We start from the raw sequence: 27,424 nt of genomic DNA, 5'->3' as shown, positions 1-27,424 counted from the left end.
CTACACTGCCATCTGTAAGAACATGGAAAAATCTTCACCGTCATCTGTATGAACATGGATATATCTAGACAGCCATCTGTATGAACATGGAAATATCTTCACCGCCATCTGTATGAACATGGATATGTCTACACAGCCGACTGGATGAACATGGAAATATCTACACCGCTATCTGTATGAACATGGAACTATCTACACCGCTATCTGTGTAAACATGCATACATCTTCACCGCTATCTGTATAAACATGGAAATATCCACACCGCTATCTGTATGAACATGGAAATATCTATACCGCTATCTGTTTGAACATGGAAATATCTACACCGCTATCTGCATGAAAATGGAAATATCTACAAAGCTATCTGCATATGCATGGAAATATCTACACAGCTATCTCTTTGCACATGGAAATAACTACACCGCTATCTCTATAAACATGGAAATATCTACACAACCATCTGTATGAACATGGAAATATCTGCACCGCCATCTGTATGAACACATAAATATCTACACCGCCGTCTGTATTAAGAAGGAGATATCTACACCGCTATCTGTATAAACATGGAAATATCTACACCGCTATCTGTATGAACATGGAAATATCTACACCGCTACGTGTATAAACACAGAAATATGTACACCGCTACCTGTATAAACATGGAAGTATCAGCACCGATATCGGTATGAACATGGCAATATCTACACGGCTATCTGTATGAACATGGAAATATCTACACAGCCATCTGTATGAACATGGAAATATCTTCACCGCCATCTGTATGAACATGGATATATCTACACAGCCATCTGGATGAACATGGAAATATCTACACCGCTATCTGTGTAAACATGCATACATTTTCACCGCTATCTGTGTAAACATGGAAATATCTACACCGCTATCTTTATGAACATGGAAATATCTACACCGCTATCTGTTTGAACATGGAAATATATACAGCGCTATCTGCTTGAAAATGGAAATATCTACACTGCTATCTGCATGAACATGGAAATATCTACACCGCTATCTGTACGAACATGGAAATATCTACACCGCTATCTGTATGAACATGGAAATATCTACACCGCTATCTGTATGAACATGGAAATATCTTCACCGCCATCTGTATGAACATGGATATATCTACACAGCCATCTGGATGAACATGGAAATATCTACACCGCTATCTGTATGAACATGGAAATATCTACACAGCCATCTGGATGAACATGAAAATATCTACACCGCTATCTGTGTAAACATGCATACATCTTCACCGCTATCTGTATAAACATGGAAATATCTACACCGCTACCTGTATAAACATGGAAATATCTACACCGCTATCTCTATGAACATGGAAATATCCACACCGCTATCTGTATGAACATGGAAATAGCTACACCGCTATCTGTATGAACATGGAAATATCTACACCACCATCTGTATGAACATGGAAATATCTACACCGCTATCTGTTTGAACAGGGAAGTATATACACCGCTACCTGTATTAACATGGAAGTATCAGCACCTCTATCAGTATGAACATGGAAATATCAACACCGCCGTCTGTATGAACATGGAAATATCGTCACCTCCATCTGTATGAACATGGATATATCTACACAGCCATCTGTATGAACATGGAAATATCTTCACCGCCATCTGTATGAACATGGATATGTCTACACAGCCGTCTGTATGAACATGGAAATATCTACACAGCTATCTGTGTAAACATGCATACATCTTCACAGCTATCTGTATAAACATGGAAATATCTACACCGCTATCTGTATGGACATGGAAATATCTACACCGCTATCTGTATAAACACGGAAATATGTACACCGCTACCTGTATTAACATGGAAGTATCAGCACCGCTATTGGTATGAACATGGCAATATCTTCAAGGCTATCTGTATGAACATGGAAATATCTACACCGCTATCTGTATGAACATGGAAATATCTTCACAGCCATCTGTATGAACATGGATATATCTACACAGCCATCTGGATGAACATGGAAATATCTACACCGCTATCTGTATGAACATGGAAATATCTACAGCCCTATCTGTATGAACATGGAAATATCTACACAGCCATCTGGGTGAACATGGAAATATCTACACCGCTATCTGTATTAACATGGAAATACATGCACCGCTATCTGTATGAACATGGAAATATCTACACCGCCGTCTGTATGAACATGGAAATATCTGCACAGCCATCTGTATGAACATATAAATATCTACACCGCCATCTGTATTAAGATGGAGATATCTACACTGCTATCTGTACAAACATGGAGATATCTACACCGCTATCTGTATGAACATGGAAATATCTACACCGCTCTCTGTATGACATGGAAATATCTTCACCGCCATCTGTATGAACATGGATATATCTACACAGCCATCTGGATGAACATGGAAATATCTACAACGCTATCTGTATGAACATGGAAATATCTAAACCGCTATCTGTGTAAACATGCATACATCTTCACCGCTATCTGTATAAACATGGAAATATGTACACCGCTACCTGTATAAACATGGAAGTATCAGCACCGCTATCGGTATAAACATGGCAATATCTACATGGCTATCTGTATGAACATGGAAATATCTGCACCACTATCTGTATGAACATGGAAATATCTACACCGCTATCTCTATGAACATGGAAATATCTACACCGCTATCTGTATGAACATGGAAATAGCTACACCGCTATCTGTATGAACATGGAAATATCTACACAACTATCGGTATGAACATGGAAATATCTACACCGCTGTCTGTATGAACATGGAAATATCTACACCGCTATCTGTATGAACATGGAAATATCTACACCGCTATCTGTATGAACATGGATATAACTACACAGCCATCTGGATGAACAAGGAAATATCTACACCGCTATATGTATGAACATGGAAATATCTACACCGCTGTCTGTATGAACATGGAAATATCTACACCGCCATCTGAATGAACATGGATATATCTATATAGCCATCTGGATGAACATGGAAATATCTACACCGCTATCTGTATGAACATGGAAATATCTACTCCACTATCTGTGTAAACATGCATACATCTTCACCGCTATCTGTTTAAACATGGAAATATCTACACCGCTATCTGTATGAACATGGAAATATCTACACCGCTATCTGTTTGAACATGGAAATATCTACACCGCTATCTGCATGAAAATGGAAATATCTACATAGCTATCTCCATATACATGGAAATAACTACAAAGCTATTTCTTTACACATGGAAATAACTACACCGCTATCTCTATTAACATGGAAATATCTACACCGCCATCTGTATAGACATGGAAATATCTGCACCGCCATCTGTATGTACATATAAATATCTACACCGCCATCTGTATTAAGATGGAGATATCTACACCGCTATTTGTATAAACATGGAAATATCTACACCGCTATCTGTATAAACATGGAAATATCTACACCGCTACCTGTATAAACATGGAAATATCAGCACCGCTATCTGTATGAACATGGAAATATCTACACCGCTATCTGTATGAACATGGAAATATCTACACCGCTATCTGCATGAAAATGGAAATATCTACACAGCTATCTGAATATCCATGGAAATATCTACAAAGCTATCTCTTTACACATGGAAATAACAACACCGCTATCTCTGTAAACATGGAAATATCTACACCACTATCTGTATAAACATGGAAATATCTACACCGCTATCTGTATAAACATGGAAATATCTACACCGCTATCTGTATAAACATGGAAACATCTACACCGGTATCTGTATAAACATTGAATTATCTACACAGCAACCTGTATAAACATGGAAATATCAGCACCGCTATCTCTATAAACATGGAAATATCTACACCGCCATCTGAATGAACATGGAAATATCTGCACCACCATCTGTATGAACATATAAATATCTACACCGCCATCTGTATTAAGAAGGAGATATCTACACCGCTATCTGTATAAACTTGGAAATATCTACACCGCTACCTGTATCAACATGGAAATATCAGCACCGCTATCTGTATGAACATGGAAATATCTACACAGCCAGCTGGATGAACATGGAAATATCTGCACCGCTATCTGTATGAACATGGAAATATCTACACTGCTATCTGTATGAACATGGAAATATCTACACCACTATCTGCATGAAAATGGAAATATCTATACAGCTATCTGCATATACATGGAAATATCTACAAAGATATCCCTTTACACATGGAAATAACTACACCGCTATCTCTATAAACATGGAAATATCTACACCACTATCTGTATAAACATGGAAATATCTACAACGCTATCTGTATAAACATGGAAATATCTACACCGCTATTTGTATAAACATGGAAATATCTACACCGCTACATGTATAAACATGGAAATATCAGCACCGCTATCTGTATTAACATGGAAATACCTACACTGCTATCTGTATGAACATGGAAATATCTACACCGATATCTGTATGAACATGGAAATATCTTCACCACCATCCGTATGAACATAGATATATCTACACAGCCATCTGGACGAACATGGAAATATCAGCACCGCTGTCTGTATGAACATGGAAATATCTACACCGCTATCTGTTTGAACATGGAAATATCTACACCGCTATCTGCATGAAAATGGAAATATCTACAAAGCTATCTGCATATACATGGAAATATCTATACAGCTATCTCTTTACACATGGAAATAACTACACCGCTATCTCTATAAACATGGAAATATCTACACCGCCATCTGTATGAACATGGAAATATCTGCACCGCCATCTGTATGATCTTATAATTATCTACACCGCCATCTGTATTAAGATGGAGATATCTACACCGCTATCTGTATAAACATGGAAATATCTACACCGATATCTGTATAAACATGGAAATATCTACACCGCTATCTGTATGAACATGGAAATATCTTCACCGCCATCTGTATGAACATAGATATATCTACACAGCCATCTGGATGAACATGGAAATATCTACACCGCTATATGTATGAACATGGAAATAGCTACACCGCTATCTGTATGAACATGGAAATATCTACACCGCTATCTGTATGAACATGGAAATATCTACACCGCTATCTGTATGAACATGGAAATATCTTCACCGCCATCTGTATGAACATGGATATATCTACACAGCCATCTGGATGAACATGGAAATATCTACACCGCTATCTGTATGAACATGGAAATATCTACACCGCTATCTGTATGAACATGGAAATATCTACACCGCTATCTGTATGAACATGGAAATATTTACACCGCCATCTGTATGAACATGTAAATATCTACACTGCCATCTGTATTAAGATGGAGATATCTACACCGCTATCTGTATAAACATGGAAATATCTACACCGCTATCTGTATGAACATGGAAATATCTACACCGCTATCTGTATGAACATGGAAATATCTACACAGCCATCAGGATGAACATGGAAATATCTACACCGCTTTCTGTATGAACATGGAAATACATACACCGCTATCTGTATGAACATGGAAATATCTACACCGCTATCTGTATGAACATGGAAATATCTACACCGCTATCTGTATGAACATGGAAATATCTACACCGCTAACTGCTTGAATATGGAAATATCTACACCGTTATCTGCATGAAAATGGAAATATTTACACAGCTATCTGCATATACACGGAAATATCTACAAAGCTATTTCTTTACACATGGAAATAACTACACCGCTATCTCTATAAACATGGAAATATCTACACCACCATCTGTATGAACATGGAAATACATGCACCGCTATCTGTATGAATATGGAAATATCTACACCGCTATCTGTATGAACATGGAAATATCTACACCGCTATCTGTATGAACATGGAAATATCTTCACCGCCATCTGTATGAACATGGATATATCTACACAGCCATCTGGATGAACATGGAAATATCTACACCGCTATCTGTGTAAACATGCATACATTTTCACCGCTATCTGTATAAACATGGAAAGATCTACACCGCTATCTTTATGAACATGGAAATATCTTCACCGCTATCTGTTTGAACATGGAAATATACAGCGCTATCTGCTTGAAAATGGAAATATCTACACTGCTATCTGTATGAACATTTAAATATATACACCGCAATCTGTATGAACATGGAAATATCTACACCGCTAACTGTTTTAAAAGGGAAATATATATACCGCTATCTGCATGAAAATGGAAATATCCACACAGCTATCTGCATATACATGGAAATATCTACACAGCTATCTCTTTACACATGGAAATAACTACACCACTATCTGTATGAACATGGAAATATCTACACCGCCGTCTGTATGAACATGGAAATATCTGCACAGCCATCTGTATGAACATATAAATATCTACACCGCCATCTGTATTAAGATGGAGATATCTACACCGCTATCTGTACAAACATGGAGATATCTACACCGCTATCTGTATGAACATGGAAATATCTACACCGCTCTCTGTATGAACATGGAAATATCTTCACCGCCATCTGTATGAACATGGATATATCTACACAGCCATCTGGATGAACATGGAAATATCTACAACGCTATCTGTATGAACATGGAAATATCTAAACCGCTATCTGTGTAAACATGCATACATCTTCACCGCTATCTGTATAAACATGGAAATATGTACACCGCTACCTGTATAAAAATGGAAGTATCAGCACCGCTATCGGTATAAACATGGCAATATCTACATGGCTATGTGTATGAACATGGAAATATCTGCACCACTATCTGTATGAACATGGAAATCTCTACACCGCTATCTCTATGAACATGGAAATATCTACACCGCTATCTGTATGAACATGGAAATAGCTACACCGCTATCTGTATGAACATGGAAATATCTACACAACTATCGGTATGAACATGGAAATATCTACACCGCTGTCTGTATGAACATGGAAATATCTACACCGCCATCTGAATGCACATGGATATATCTACATAGCCATCTGGATGAACATGGAAATATCTACACCGCTATCTGTATGAACATGGAAATATCTACACCACTATCTGTGTAAACATGCATACATCTTCACCGCTATCTGTATAAACATGGAAATATCTACACCGCTATCTGTATGAACATGGAAATATCTACACCGCTATCTGTTTGAACACGGAACTATCTACTCCGCTATCTGCATGAAAATGGAAATATCTACATAGCTATCTGCATATACATGGAAATAACTACAAAGCTATTTCTTTACACATGGAAATAACTACACCGCTATCTCTATTAACATGGAAATATCTAAACCGCCATCTGTATAGACATGGAAATATCTGCACCGCCATCTGTATGTACATATAAATATCTACACCGCCATCTGTATTAAGATGGAGATATCTACACCGCTATCTGTATAAACATGGAAATATCTACACCGCTATCTGTATAAACATGGAAATATCTACACCGCTACCTGTATAAACATGGAAATATCAGCACCGCTATCTGTATGAACATGGAAATATCTACACCGCTATCTGTATGAACATGGAAATATCTACACCGCTATCTGTATGAACATGGATATAACTACACAGCCATCTGGATGAACATGGAAATATCTACACCGCTATATGTATGAACATGGAAATATCTACACCGCTGTCTGTATGAACATGGAAATATCTACACCGCCATCTGAATGCACATGGATATATCTACATAGCCATCTGGATGAACATGGAAATATCTACACCGCTATCTGTATGAACATGGAAATATCTACACCACTATCTGTGTAAACATGCATACATCTTCACCGCTATCTGTATAAACATGGAAATATCTACACCGCTATCTGTATGAACATGGAAATATCTACACCGCTATCTGTTTGAACACGGAACTATCTACTCCGCTATCTGCATGAAAATGGAAATATCTACATAGCTATCTGCATATACATGGAAATAACTACAAAGCTATTTCTTTACACATGGAAATAACTACACCGCTATCTCTATTAACATGGAAATATCTAAACCGCCATCTGTATAGACATGGAAATATCTGCACCGCCATCTGTATGTACATATAAATATCTACACCGCCATCTGTATTAAGATGGAGATATCTACACCGCTATCTGTATAAACATGGAAATATCTACACCGCTATCTGTATAAACATGGAAATATCTACACCGCTACCTGTATAAACATGGAAATATCAGCACCGCTATCTGTATGAACATGGAAATATCTACACCGCTATCTGTATGAACATGGAAATATCTACACCGCTATCTGCATGAAAATGGAAATATCTACACAGCTATCTGCATATACATGGAAATATCTACAAAGCTATCTCTTTACACATGGAAATAACTACACCGCTATCTCTGCAAACATGGAAATATCTACACCACTATCTGTATAAACATGGAAATATCTACACCGCTATCTGTATAAACATGGAAATATCTACACCGCTATCTGTATAAACATGGAAACATCTACACCGGTATCTGTAGAAAACATGGAATTATCTACACAGCAACCTGTATAAACATGGAAATATCAGCACCGCTATCTCTATAAACATGGAAATATCTACACCGCCATCTGTATGAACATGGAAATATCTTCACCGCCATCTGTATGATCATATAAATATCTACACCGCCATCTGTATTAAGATGGAGATATCTACTCTGCTATCTGTATAAACATGGAAATATCTACACCGATATCTGTATAAACATGGAAATATCTACACCGCTATCTGTATGAACATGGAAATATCTTCACCGCCATCTGTATGAACATGGATTTATCTACACACCCATCTGGATGAACATGGAAATATCTACACAGCTATCTCTATGAATATGGAAATAGCTACACCGCTATCTGTATGAACATGGAAATATCTACACCGCTATCTGTATGAGCATGGAAATATCTACACCGCTATCTGTATGAACATGGAAATATCTACACCGCTACCTGTATCAACATGGAAATATCAGCACCGCTATCTGTATGAACATGGAAATATCTACACAGCCTTCTGGATGAACATGGAAATATCTGCACCACTATCTCTATGAACATGGAAATATCTACACCGCTATCTGCATGAAAATGGAAATATCTATACAGCTATCTGCATATACATGGAAATATCTACAAAGATATCTCTTTACACATGGAAATAACAACACCGCTATCTCTATAAACATGGAAATATCTACACCACTATCTGTATAAACATGGAAATATCTACACCGCTATCTGTATAAACATGGAAATATCTACACCGCTATTTGTATAAACATGGAAATATCTACACCGCTACATGTATAAACATGGAAATATCAGCACCGCTATCTGTATTAACATGGAAATACCTACACTGCTATCTGTATGAACATGGAAATATCTACACCGATATCTGTATGAACATGGAAATATCTTCACAACCATCCGTATGAACATAGATATATCTACACAGCCATCTGGATGAACATGGAAATATCAGCACCGCTGTCTGTATGAACATGGAAATATCTACACCGCTATCTGTATGAACATGGAAATATCTATACCGCTATCTGTATGAACATGGAAATATCTTCACCGCCATCTGTATGAACATGGATATATCTACACAGCCATCTGGATGAACACGGAAATATCTACACCGCTATCTGTATGAGCATGGAAATATCTACACCGCTATCTGTGTAAACATGTATAAATCTTCACCACTATCTGTTTAAACATGGAAATATCTACACTGCTATCTGTATGAACATGGAAATATCTACACCGCTATCTGTTTGAACATGGAAATATCTACACCGCTATCTGCATGAAAATGGAAATATCTACAAAGCTATCTGCATATACATGGAAATATCTATACAGCTATCTCTTTACACATGGAAATAACTACACCGCTATCTCTATAAACATGGAAATATCTACACCGCCATCTGTATGAACATGGAAATATCTGCACCGCCATCTGTATGATCTTATAATTATCTACACCTCCATCTGTATTAAGATGGAGATATCTACACCGCTATCTGTATAAACATGGAAATATCTACACCGATATCTGTATAAACATGGAAATATCTACACCGCTATCTGTATGAACATGGAAATATCTTCACCGCCATCTGTATGAACATAGATATATCTACACAGCCATCTGGATGAACATGGAAATATCTACACCGCTATATGTATGAACATGGAAATAGCTACACCGCTATCTGTATGAACATGGAAATATCTACACCGCTATCTGTATGAACATGGAAATATCTACACCGCTATCTGTATGAACATGGAAATATCTTCACCGCCATCTGTATGAACATGGATATATCTACACAGCCATCTGGATGAACATGGAAATATCTACACCGCTATCTGTATGAACATGGAAATATCTACACCGCTATCTGTATGAACATGGAAATATCTACACCGCTATCTGTATGAACATGGAAATATCTACACCGCTATCTGTATGAACATGGAAATATTTACACCGCTATCTGTATGAACATGGAAATATCTACACCACTATCTGTGCAAACATGCATACATCTTCACCGCTATCTGTATAAACATGGAAATATCTACACCGCTATCTGTATGAACATGGAAATATCTACACCGCTAACTGTTTGAATATGGAAATATCTACACCGTTATCTGCATGAAAATGGAAATATTTACACAGCTATCTGCATATACACGGAAATATCTACAAAGCTATTTCTTTACACATGGAAATAACTACACCGCTATCTCTATAAACATGGAAATATCTACACCACCATCTGTATGAACATGGAAATACATGCACCGCTATCTGTATGAATATGGAAATATCTACACCGCTATCTGTATGAACATGGAAATATCTACACCGCTATCTGTATGAACATGGAAATATCTTCACCGCCATCTGTATGAACATGGATATATCTACACAGCCATCTGGATGAACATGGAAATATCTACACTGCTATCTGTGTAAACATGCATACATTTTCACCGCTATCTGTATAAACATGGAAAGATCTACACCGCTATCTTTATGAACATGGAAATATCTACACCTCTATCTGTTTGAACATGGAAATATATACAGCGCTATCTGCTTGAAAATGGAAATATCTACACTGCTATCTGTATGAACATGGAAATATATACACCGCAATCTGTATGAACATGGAAATATCTACACCGCTAACTGTTTGAACAGGGAAATATATACACCGCTATCTGCATGAAAATGGAAATATCCACACAGCTATCTGCATATACATGGAAATATCTACACAGCTATCTCTTTACACATGGAAATAACTACACCACTATCTGTATGAACATGGAAATATCTACACCGCCGTCTGTATGAACATGGAAATATCTGCACAGCCATCTGTATGAACATATAAATATCTACACCGCCATCTGTATTAAGATGGAAATATCTACACCGCTATCTGTACAAACATGGAGATATCTACACCGCTATCTGTATGAACATGGAAATATCTACACCACTCTCTGTATGAACATGGAAATATCTTCACCGCCATCTGTATGAACATGGATATATCTACACAGCCATCTGGATGAACATGGAAGTATCTACAACGCTATCTGTATGAACATGGAAATATCTAAACCGCTATCTGTGTAAACATGCATACATCTTCACCGCTATCTGTATAAACATGGAAATATGTACACCGCTACCTGTATAAACATGGAAGTATCAGCACCGCTATCGGTATAAACATGGCAATATCTACATGGCTAACTGTATGAACATGGAAATATCTGCACCACTATCTGTATGAACATGGAAATATCTACACCGCTATCTCTATGAACATGGAAATATCTACACCGCTATCTGTATAAACATGGAAATAGCTACACCGCTATCTGTATGAACATGGAAATATCTACACAACTATCGGTATGAACATGGAAATATCTACACCGCTGTCTGTATGAACATGGAAATATCTACCCCGCTATCTGTATGAACATGGATATAACTACACAGCCATCTGGATGAACATGGAAATATCTACACCGCTGTCTGTATGAACATGGAAATATTTACACCGCCATCTGAATGAACATGGATATATCTACATAGCCATCTGGATGAACATGGAAATATCTAAACCGCTATCTGTATGAACATGGAAATATCTACACCACTATCTGTGTAAACATGCATACATCTTCACCGCTATCTGTATAAACATGGAAATATCTACACCGCTATCTGTATGAACATGGAAATATCTACACCGCTATCTGTTTGAACACGGAAATATCTACTCCGCTATCTGCATGAAAATGGAAATATCTACATAGCTATCTCCAAATACATGGAAATAACTACAAAGCTATTTCTTTACACATGGAAATAACTACACCGCTATCTCTATTAACATGGAAATATCTACACCGCCATCTGTATAGACATGGAAATATCTGCACCGCCATCTGTATGTACATATAAATATCTACACCGCCATCTGTATTAAGTTGGAGATATCTACACCGCTATCTGTATAAACATGGAAATATCTACACTGCTATCTGTATAAACATGGAAATATCTACACCGCTACCGGTATAAACATGGAAATATCAGCACCGCTATCTGTATGAACATGGAAATATCTACACCGCTATCTGTATGAACATGGAAATATCTACACCGCTATCTGCATGAAAATGGAAATATCTATACAGCTATCTGCATATACATGGAAATATCTACAAAGCTATCTCTTTACACATGGAAATAACTACACCGCTATCTCTGTAAACATGGAAATATCTACACCACTATCTGTATAAACATGGAAATATCTACACCGCTATCTGTATAAACATGGAAATATCTACACCGCTATCTGTATAAACATGGAAACATCTACACCGGTATCTGTATAAACATGGAATTATCTACACAGCAACCTGTATAAACATGGAAATATCAGCACCGCTATCTCTATAAACATGGAAATATCTACACCGCCATCTGTATGAACATGGAAATATCTGCACCGCCATCTGTATGATCTTATAATTATCTACACCACCATCTGTATTAAGATGGAGATATCTACACCGCTATCTGTATGAACATGGAAATATCTACACCGCTATCTGTATGAACATGGAAATATCTTCACCGCCATCTGTATGAACATGGATATATCTACACAGCCATCTGGATGAACATGGAAATATCTACACCGCTATCTCTATAAACATGGAAATATCTACACCGCCATCTGTATGAACATGGATATATCTGCACCGCCATCTGTATGATCTTATAATTATCTACACCACCATCTGTATTAAGATGGAGATATCTACACCGCTATCTGTATGAACATGGAAATATCTACACCGCTATCTGTATGAACATGGAAATATCTTCACCGCCATCTGTATGAACATGGATATATCTACACAGCCATCTGGATGAACATGGAAATATCTACACCGCTATCTGTGTAAACATGCATACATCTTCACTGCTATCTGTATAAACATGAAAATATCTACACTGCTATCTTTATGAACATGGAAATATCTACACCGATACCTGTATAAACATGGAAATATCAGCACCGCTATCAGTATGAACATGGAAGTATCTACACCGCCATCTGTATGAACATGGAAATATCTTCAACGCCATATGTATGAACATGGAAATATCTGCACCGCCATCTGTAAGAACATATAAATATCTACACCGCCATCTGTATTAAGATGGAGATATCTACACCGCTATCTGTATAAAAATGGAAATATCTATACTGCTATGTGTATAAACATGGAAATATCTACACCGCTATCTGTATAAACATGGAAGTATCTACACTGCTACCTGTATAAACATGGAAATATCAGCGCCGCTATCTGTATGAACATGGAAATATCTACACCGCCATCTGTATGAACATGGAAAAAGCTTCACCGCCATCTGTATGAACATGGATATATCTACACAGCCATCTGTATGAACATGGAAATATCTTCACCGCCATCTGTATGAACATGGATATGTCTACACAGCCGTCTGGATGAACATGGAAATATCTACACCGCTATCTGTATGAGCATGGAAATATCTACACCGCTATCAGTGTAAACATGCATACATCTTCACTGCTATCTGTATAAACATGGAAATATCCACACCACTATCTGTATTAATATGGAAATATCTACACCGCTGTTTGAACATGGAAATATCTACACCGCTATCTGCATGAAAATGGAAATATCTACACAGCTATCTGCATATACATGGAAATATCTACACAGCTATCTCTTTGCACATGGAAATAACTACACCGCTACCTCTATAAACATGGAAATATCTACACCACTATCTGTATGAACATGGAAATATCTGCACCGCCATCTGTATGAACATATAAATATCTACACCGCCATCTGTATTAAGAAGGAGATATCTACACCGCTATCTGTATAAACATGGAAATATCTACACCTCTATCTGTATGAACATGGAAATATCTACACCGCTACCTGTATAAACATGGAAATATGTACACCGCTACCTGTATAAACATGGAAGAATCAGCACCGATATCGGTATGAACATGGCAATATCTACACGGCTATCTGTATGAACGTGGAAATATCTACATCGCCATCTGTATGAACATGGAAATATCTTCACCGCCGTCTGTATGAACATGGATATATCTACACAGCCATCTGGATGAACATGGAAATATCTACACCGCTATCTGTATGAACATGGAAATATCTACACCGCTATCTGTATGAACATGGAAATATCTACACAGCCATCAGGATGAACATGGAAATATCTACACCGCAATCTGTATGAACATGGAAATACATACACCGCTATCTGTATGAACATGGAAATATCTACACCGCTATCTGTATGAACATGGAAATAACTACACCGCTATCTCTATAAACATGGAAATATCTACACGGCCATCTATATGAACACGGAAATATCTGCACCGCCATCTGTATGAACGTATAAATATCTACACCACCATCTGTATTAAGATGGAGATATCTACACATCTATCTGTATAAACTTGGAAATATCTACACCGCTATCTGTATAAACATGGAAATATCTACACCACTGTCTGTATAAACATGGAAATATCTACACCGCTACCTGTATAAATATGGAAATATCTACACAGCTATCTGCATATACATGGAAATATCTACAAAGCTATCTCTTTACACATGGAAATAACTACACCGCTATCTCTATAAGCATGGAAATATCTACACCACTATCTGTATAAACATGGAAATATCTACACCGCTATCTGTATAAACATGGAAATATCTACACCGCTATTTGTATAAACATGGAAATATCTACACCTCTACCTGTATAAACATGGAAATATCAGCACCGCTATCTGTATTAACATGGAAATACCTACACTGCTATCTGTATGAACATGGAAATATCTACACCGATATCTGTATGAACATGGAAATATCTTCACCACCATCTGTATGAACATAGATATATCTACACAGCCGTCTGGATGAAAATGGAAATATCAGCACCGCTGTCTGTATGAACATGGAAATATCTACACCGCTATCTGTATGAACATGGAAATATCTACAATGCTTTCTGTATGAACACGGAAATATCTTCACCGCCATCTGTATGAACATGGATATATCTACGCAGCCATGTGGATGAACATGGAAATATCTACACCGATATCTGTGAAAACATGCATACATCTTCACCGCTATCTGTATAAACATGGAAATATCTACACCGCTATCTTTATGAACATGGAAATATCTACACCGCTAACTGTTTGAACAGGGAAATATATACACTGCTATCTGCATGAAAACGGAAATATCTACACAGCTATCAGCTTATACATGGAAATATCTACACAGCTATCTCTTTACACATGGAAATAACTACACCGCTATCTGTATGAACATGGAAATATCTACACCGCCATCTGTATGAACATGGAAATATCTGCAGCGCCATCTGAATGAACATTTAAATATCTACACCGCCATCTGTGTTAAGATGGAGATATCTACACCATTATCTGCATAAACATGGAAATATCTACACCGCTATCTGTATAGACATGGAAATATCTACACCGCTATGTGTATAAACATGGAAATATCTACACTGCTATCTGTATAAACATGGAAATAACTACACCGCTACCTGTATAAACATGGAAATATCAGCACCGCTATCAGTATGAACATGGAAGTTTCTACACCGCCATCTGTATGAACATGGAAATATCTTCACCGCCATCCGTATGAACATGGAAATATCTGCACCGCCATCTGTATGAACATATAAATATCTACACCGCCATCTGTATTAAGATGGAGATATCTACACCGCTATCTGTATGAACATGGAAATATCTTCACCGCCATCTGTATTAAGATGGAGATATCTTCACCGCTATCTGTATAAACCTGGAAATATCTACGCCGCTATCTGTATAAACATGGACATATCTACACCGCTATCTGTATAAACATGGAAATATCTACACCGCTACCTGTATAAACACGGAAATATCAGCACCGCTATCAGTATGAACATGGAAGTATCTACACCGCCATCTGTATGAACATGGAAATATCTTCACCGCCATCTGTATGAACATGGAAATATCTGCACCGCCATCTGTATGAACATATAAATATCTACACCGCCATCTGTATTAAGATGGAGATATCTACACCGCTATCTGTATAAACATGGAAATTTCTACACCGATACTTGTATAAACATGGAAATAACTACACCGCTATCTGTATAAACATGGAAATATCTACACCGCTACCTGTATAAACATGGAAATATCAGCACTGCTATCTGCATGAACTTGGAAATATCTACACCGCCATCTGTATGAACATGGAAAAATCTTCACCGCTATCTGTTTGAACATGGATATATCTACACAGCCAACTGTATGAACATGGAAATATCTTCACCGCCATCTGGATGAACATGGATATGTCTACACAGCCGTCTGGATGAACATGGAAATATCTACACCGCTATCTGTATGAACATGGAAATATCTACACCGCAATCTGTGTAAACATGCATACATCTTCACTGCTATCTGTATAAACATAGAAATATCCACAACGCTATCTGTGCGAACATGGAAATATCTACACCGCTATCTGTTTGAACATGGAAATATCTACACCGCTATTTGTATGAAAATGGAAATATCTACACAGCTATCTGCATTTACATGGAAATATCAACACAGCTATCTCTTTGCACATGGAAATAACTACACCCCTATCTCTATAAACATGGAAATATCTACACCACCATCTGTATGAACATGGAAATATCTGCACCGCCATCTGTAAGAACATATAAATATCTACACCGCCATCTGTATTAAGAAGTAGATATCTACACCGCTATCTGTATAAACATGGAAATATCTACACCGCTATCTGTATGAACATGGAAATATCTACACCGCTACCTATATAAACACGGAAATATGTACACCGCTACCTGTATAAACATGGAAGTATCAGCACCACTATCGGAATGAACATGGCAATATCTACACGGCTATCTGTATGAACATGGAAATATCTACACCGCCATCTGTATGAACATGGAAATATCTACACCACTATCTGTATGAACATGGAAATATCTACACAGCCATCTGGATGAAGATGGAAATATCTACACCGCTATCTGAATGAACATGGATATATCTACACAGCCATCTGGATGAACATGGAAATATCTACACCGCTATCTGTATGAACATGGAAATATCTTCACCGCCATCTGTATGAACATGGATATATCTACACAGCCATCTGGATGAACATGGAAATATCTGCACCGCTATCTGTATGAACATGGATATATCTACACCGCTATCTGTATGAACATGGATATATCTACACAGACATCTGGATGAACATGGAAATATCTACACTGCTATCTGTGTAAACATGCATAAATCTTCACCGCTATCTGTATAAACATGGAAATATCTACACTGCTATCTTTATGAACATGGAAATGTCTACACCGCTAACTGTTTGAACAGGGAAATATATACACCGCTGTCTGCATGAAAATGGAAATGTTTACACAGCTATCTGCATATACATGGAAATATCTACACAGCTATCTCTTTTCACATGGAAATAACTACACCGCTATCTGTATGGACATGGAAATATCTACACCGCCATCTGTATGAACATGGAAATATCTGCACCGCCATCTGAATGAACACATAAATATCTACACCGCCATCTGTATTAAGATGGAGATATCTACACCGCTATCTGTATAAACATGGAAATATCTACACCGCTATGTGTATAAACATGGAAATATCTACACCGCTATCTCTATAAACATGGAAATATCTACACCGCTACCTGTATAAACATGGAAATATCAGCACCGCTATCAGTATGAACATGGAAGTATCTACACCGCCATCTGTATGAACATGGAAATATCTTCACCGCCATCTGTATGAACATGGAAATATCTGCACCGCCATCTGTATGAACATATAAATATCTACACCGCCATCTGTATTAAGATGGAGATATCTACACCGCTATCTGTATAAAAATGGAAATATCTATACCGCTATGTGTATAAACATGGAAATATCTACACCGCTATCTGTATAAACATGGAAATATCTACACTGCTACCTGTATAAACATGGAAATATCAGCCCCGCTATCTGTATGAACATGGAAATATCTACACCGACATCTGTATGAACATGGAAAAATCTTCACCGCCATCTGTATGAACATGGATATATCTACACAGCCATCTGTATGAACATGGAAATATCTTCACCGCCATCTGTATGAACATGGATATGTCTACACAGCCGTCTGGATGAACATGGAAATATCTACACCGCTATCTGTATGAACATGAAAATATCTACACCGCTCTCTGTGTAAACATGCATACATCTTCACCGCTATCTGTAAAAACATGGAAATATCCACACCGCTATCTGTATGAATATGGAAATATCTACACCGCTATCTGTTTGAACATGGAAATATCTACACCGCTATCTGCAGGAAAATGGAAATATCTACAAAGCTATCTGCATATACATGGAAATATTTACACAGCTATCTCTTTGCACATGGAAATAACTACACCGCTATCTCTATAAACATGGAAATATCTACACCAACATCTGTATGAACATGGAAATATCTGCACTGCTCTCTGTATGAACATATAAATATCTACACCGCCATCTGTATTAAGAAGTAGATATCTACACCGTTATCTGTATAAACATGGAAATATCTACACAGCTATCTGTATGAACATGGAAATATCTACACCGCTACGTCTATGAACACGGAAATATGTACACCGCTACCTGTATAAACATGGAAGTATCAGCAGCGCTATCGGTATGAACATGGAAATATCTACACGGCTATCAGTATGAACATGGAAATATCTACACCGCTATCTGTATGAACATGGAAATATCTACACCACTATCTGTATGAACATGGAAATAGCTACACAGCCATCTGGATGAACATGGAAATATCTACCCCGCTATCTGTATGAACATGGATATATCTACACAGCCATCTGGATGAACATGGAAATATCTACACCGCTATCTGTATGAACATGGAAATACATACACCGCTATCTGTATGAACATGGAAATATCTACACCGCTATCTGCATGAACATGGAATTATCTACACCGCTATCTGTATGAACATGGAAATATCTTCACCGCCGTCTGTATGAACATGGATATATCTAAACAGACATCTGGATGAACATGGAAATATCTACACCGCCATCTGTATGAAGATGGAGATATCTACACCGCTATCTGTATAAACATGGAAATATCTACACCCCAACGAGTATAAACATGGAAATATCTACACCGCTATCTCTATAAACATGGAAATATCTACACCGCTACCTGTATAAACATGGAAATATCAGCACCGCTATCAGTATGAACATGGAAGTATATACACCGCCATCTGTATGAACATGGAAATATCTTCACCGCCATCTGTATGAACATGGAAATATCTGCACCGCCATCTGTATGAACATATAAATATCTACACCGCCATCTGTATTAAGATGGAGATATCTACACCGCTATCTGTATAAAAATGGAAATATCTATACCGCTATGTGTATAAACATGGAAATATCTACACCGCTATCTGTATAAACATGGAAATATCTACACTGCTACCTGTATAAACATGGAAATATCAGCACCGCTATCTGTATGAACATGGAAATATCTACACCGCCATCTGTATGAACATGGAAAAATCTTCACCGCCATCTGTATGAACACGGATATATCTACACAGCCATCTGTATGAACATGGAAATATCTTCACCGCCATCTGTATGAACATGGATATGTCTACACAGCCGTCTGGATGAACATGGAAATATCTACACCGCTATCTGTATGAACATAGAAATATCTACACCGCTATCTGTGTAAACATGCATACATCTTCACCGCTATCTGTATAAACATGGAAATATCCACACCGCTATCTGTATAAACATGGAAATATCTACACCGCTATCTGTATAAACATGGAAATATCTACACCGCTATGAGTATAAACATGGAAATATCTACACTGCTATCTGTATAAACATGGAAATATCTACACCGCTACCTGAATAAACATGGAAATATCAGCACCGATATCAGTATGAACATGGAAGTTTCTACACCGCCATCTGTATGAACATGGAAATATCTTCACCGCCATCCGTATGAACATGGAAATATCTGCACCGCCATCTGTATGAACATGTAAATATCTACACCGCCATCTGTATTAAGATGGAGATATCTACACCGCTATCTGTATAAACATGGAAATATCTACACCGCTATGTGTATAAACATGGAAATATCTACACCGCTACCTGTATCAACATGGAAGTATCAGCACCGCTATCGGTATGAACATGGCAATATCTACACGGCTATCTGTATGAACATGGAAATATCTACACCGCTATCTGCATAAACACGGAAATATGTACACTACTACCTGTATAAACATGGAAGTATCAGCACCGCTATCACTATGAACAAGGCAATATCTACACGGCTATCTGTATGAACATGGAAATATCTACACCGCTATCTGTATAAACATGGAAATATCTACACCGCTATCTTTATGAACATGGAAATATCTACACCGCTAACTGTTTAAACAGGGAAATATATACACCGCTATCTGCATGAAAACGGAAATATCTACACAGCTATCTGCTTATACATGGAAATATCTACACAGCTATCTCTTTACACATGGAAATAACTACACCGCTATCTGTATGAACATGGAAATATCTACACCGCCATCTGTATGAACATGGAAATATCTGCACCGCCATCTGTATGAACATTTAAATATCTACACCACCATCTGTATTAAGATGGAGGGATCTACACCACTATCTGCATAAACATGGAAATATCTACACCGCTATCTGTATAAACATGGAAATATCTACACCGCTATATGTATAAACATGGAAATATCTACACTGCTATCTGTATAAACATGGAAATATCTACACCGCTACCTGTGTAAACATGGAAATGTCAGCACCGTTATCAGTATGAACATGGAAGTTTCTACACCGCTATCTGTATGAACATGGAAATATCTTCACCGCCATCTGTATGAACATGGAAATATCTGCTCCGCCATCTGTATGAACATATAAATATCTACACCGCCATCTGTATTAAGATGGAGATATCTACACCGCTATCTGTATAAACATGGAAATATCTACACCGCTATGTGTATAAACATGGAAATATCTACACCGCTACCTGTATAAACATGGAAGTATCAGCACCGCTATCGGTATGAACATGGCAATATCTACACGGTTATCTGTATGAACATGCAAATATCTACACCGCTATCTGTATGAACATGGAAATGTCTTCACCGCCATCTGTATGAACATGGATATATCTACACTGCCATCTGGATGAACATGGAAATATCTACACCGCTATCTGTATAAACATGGAAATATCTACACCGCTACCTGTATAAACATGGAAATATCAGCACCGCTATCTGTATGAACATGGAAATATCTACACCGCCGTCAGTATGAACATGGAAATATCGTCACCGCCATCTGTATGAACATGGATATATCTATACAGCCATCTGTATGAACATGGAAATATCTTCACCGCCATCTGTATGAACATGGATATGTCTACACAGCCGTCTGTATGAACATGGAAATATCTACACCGCTATCTGTTTGAACATGGAAATATCTATACCGCTATCTGCATGAAAATGGAAATATCTACACAGCTATCTGCATATACACGGAAATATCTACAAAGCTATTTATTTACACATGGAAATAACTACACCGCTATCTGTATGAACATGGAAATATCTACACCGCCATCTGTATGAACATGGAAATATCTGCTCCGCAATCTGTATGAACATATAAATATCTACACCGCCATCTGTATTAAGATGGAGATATCTACACCGCTATCTGTACAAACATGGAAATATCTACACCACTATCTGTATGAACATGGAAATATCTACACCGCTATCTGTTTGAACAGGGAAGTATATACACCACTATCTGCTTGAAAATGGAAATATCTACACAGCTATCTGCATATACATGGGAATATCTACACAGCTATCTCTTTACACATGGAAATAGCTACACCGCTATCTGTATGAACATGGAAATATCTACACCGCCATCTGTATGAACATGGAAATATCTGCACCGCCACCTGAATGAACATATAAATATCTACACCGCCATCTGTATTAAGATGGAGATATCTACACCGCTATCTGTATAAACATGGAAATATCTACACCGCTATGTGTATAAACATGGAAATATCTACACCGCTATCTGTATAAATATGGAAATATCTACACCGCTACCTGTATAAACATGGAAATATCAGCACCGCTATCAGTATGAACATGGAAGTATCTACACCGCCATCTGTATGAACATGGAAATATCTTCACCGCCATCTGTATGAACATGGAAATATCTGCACCGCCATCTGTATGAACATATAAATATCTACACTGCCATCTGTATTAAGATGGAGATATCTACACCGCTATCTGTATAAACATGGAAATATCTACACCGCTATGTGTATAAACATGGAAATATCTACATCGCTATCTGTATAAACATGGAAATATCTACACTGCTACCTGTATAAACATGGAAATATCAGCACCGCTATCTGTATGAACATGGAAATATCTACACTGCCATCTGCATGAACATGGAAAAACCTTCACCGTCATCTGTATGAACATGGATATATCTACACAGCCATCTGTATGAACATGGAAATATCTTCACCGCCATCTGTATGAACATGGATATGTCTACACAGCCGTCTGGATGAACATGGAAATATCTACACCGCTATCTGTATGAACATGGAACTATCTACACCGCTATCTGTGTAAACATGCATACATCTTCACCGCTATCTGTATAAACATGGAAATATCCACACCGCTATCTGTATGAACATGGAAATATCTACACAGCTATCAGTTTGAACATGGAAATATCTACACCGCTATCTGCATGAAAATGGAAATATCTACACAGCTATCTGCATATACATGGAAATATCTACACAGCTATCTCTTTGCACATGGAAATAACTACACCGCTATCTCTATAAACATGGAAATATCTACACCACCATCTGTATGAACATGGAAATATCTGCACCGACATCTGTATGCACATATAAATATCTACACCGCCGTCTGTATTAAGAAGGAGATATCTACACCGCTATCTGTATAAACATGGAAATATCTACACCGCTATCTGTATGAACATGAAAATATCTACACCGCTACCTGTATAAACACAGAAATATGTACACCGCTACCTGTATAAACATGGAAGTATCAGCACCGCTATCGGTATGAACATGGCAATATCTACACGGCTATCTGTATGAAAATGGAAATATCTACAACGCCATCTGTATGAACATGGAAATATCTTCACCGCCATCTGTATGAACATGTATATATGTACACAGCCATCTGGATGTACATGGAAATATCTACAACGCTCTCTGTATGAACATGGAAATATCTACACCGCTATCTGTATGAACATGGAAATATGTACACAGCCATCAGGATGAACATGGAAATATCTACACCGCTATCTGTATGAACATGGAAATACATACACCGCTATCTGTATGTACATGGAAATATCTACACCACTATCTGTATGAACATGGAAATATCTACACCGCTATATGTATGAACATGGAAATATCTTCACCGCCATCTGTATGAACATGGATATATCTACACAGCCATGTGGATGAACATGGAAATATCTACACCGCTATCTGTGTAAACATGCATACAACTTCACCGCTATCTGTATAAACATGGAAATATCTACACCGCTATCTTTATGAACATGGAAATATCTACACCGCTAACTGTTTGAACAGGGAAATATATACACCGCTACCTGCATGAAAATGGAAATATCTACACCACTATCTGCATGAACATGGAAATACATACACCACTATCTGTACGAACATGGAAATATCTACACCGCTATCTGTATGAACATGGAAATATCTGCACCGCTATCTGTATGAACATGGAAATATCTACACCACTATCTGTATGAACATGGATATATCTACACCACTATGTGTATGAATATGGAAATATCTTCACCGCCATCTGTATGAACATGGATATATCTACACAGCCATCTGGATGAACATGGAAATATCTACACCGCTATCTGTAGGAACATGGAAATAGCTACACTGCTAACTGTATGAACCTGGAAATATCTACACCGCTATCTGTATAAACATGGAAATATCTACACCGCTATCTGTATGAACATGGAAATATCTTCACTGCCATCTGTATGAACATGGATATATCTACACAGCCATCTGGATGAACATGGAAATATCTACGCCGCTATCTGTATGAACATGGAAATATCTACACAGCCATCTGGATGAACATGAAAATATCTACACCGCTATCTGTGTAAACATGCATACACCTTCACCGCTCTCTGTATAAACATGGAAATATCTACAACGCTACCTGTATGAACATGGAAATATCTACACCGCTATCTCTATGAACATGGAAATATCCACACCGCTATCTGTATGAACATGGAAATAGCTACACCGCTATCTGTATGAACATGGAAATATCTACACCACTATCTGTATGAACATGGAAATATCTACACCGCTATATGTTTGAACAGGGAAGTATGTACACCGCTATCTGCTTGAAAATGGAAATATCTACACAGCTATCTGCATATACATGGAAATATCTACACAGCTATCTCTTTGCACATGGAAATAACTACAACGCTATCTCTATAAACATGGAAATATCCACACCGCCATCTGTATGAACATGGAAATAACTACACCGCCATCTGTATTAAGGAGGAGATATCTACACCGCTATCTGTATAAACATGGAAATATCTACACCGCTATCTGTATGAACATGGAAATATCTACACCACTATCTGTATAAACACGGAAATATGTACACCGCTACCTGTATAAACATGGAAGTATCAGCACCGCTATCGGTATGAATATGGCAATATCTACACGGCTATCTGTATGAACATGGAAATATCTACACCGCTATCTGTATGAACATGGAAATATCTTCACAGCCATCTGTATGAACAAGGATATATCTACACAGCCATCTGGATGAACATGGAAATATGTACACCGCTATCTGTATGAACATGGAAATATCTACACCGCTATCTGTATGAACATGGAAATATCTACACAGCCATCTGGGTGAACATGGAAATATCTACACCACTATCTGTATGAACATGGAAATACATGCACCGCTATCTGTATGAACATGGAAATATCTACACCGCTATCTGTATGAACATGGAAATATCTACACCGCTATATGTATGAACATGGAAATATCTTCACCGCCATCTGTATGAACATGGATATATCTAAACAGCCATGTGGATGAACATGGAAATATCTACACCGCTATCTGTGTAAACATGCATACATCTTCACCGCTATCTGTATAAACATGGAAATATCTACACCGCTATCTTTATGAACATGGAAGTATCTACACCGCTAACTGTTTGAACAGGGAAATATATACACCGCAATCTGCATGAAAATGGAAATATCTACACCACTATCTGTATGAACATGGATATGCATAAACCACTATCTGTATGAACATGGAAATATCTACACCGCTATCTGTATGAACATGGAAATATCTGCACCGCTATCTGTATGAACATGGAAATATCTACACCACTATCTGTATGAACATGGATATATCTACACCGCTATCTGTATGAACAGGGAAGTATATACACCGCTATCTGCTTGAAAATGGAAATATCTGCACAGCTATCTGCATATACATGGGAATATCTACACAGCTATCTCTTTACACATGGAAATAACTACACCGCTATCTGTATGAACATGGAAATATCTACACCGCCATCTGTATGAACATGGAAATATCTGCACCGCCATCTGAATGAACATATAAATATCTACACCGCCATCTGTATTAAGATGGAGATGTCTACACCGCTATCTGTATAAACATGGAATTATCTACACCGCTATGTGTATAAACATGGTAATATCTACACCACTATCTGTATGAACATGGAAATACATACACCACTATCTGTATGAACATGGAAATATCTACACCGCTATCTGCATGAACATGGAAATATCTGCAACGCTATCTGTATTAACATGGAAATATCTTCACCGCCATATGTATGAACATGGATATATCTACACAGCCATCTGGATGAACATGGAAATATCTACACCGCTATCTGTAGGAACATGGAAATAGCTACACTGCTATCAGTATGAACATGGAAATATCTACACCGCTATCTGTATAAACATGGAAATATCTACACCGCTATCTGTATGAACATTTAAATATCTACAC

Source organism: Gorilla gorilla, chromosome 7, assembly GCF_029281585.2.
Source record: "Gorilla gorilla gorilla isolate KB3781 chromosome 7, NHGRI_mGorGor1-v2.1_pri, whole genome shotgun sequence".
NCBI classification, from domain to species: domain Eukaryota; kingdom Metazoa; phylum Chordata; class Mammalia; order Primates; family Hominidae; genus Gorilla; species Gorilla gorilla.
This window is presented reverse-complemented; position numbering follows the sequence as displayed.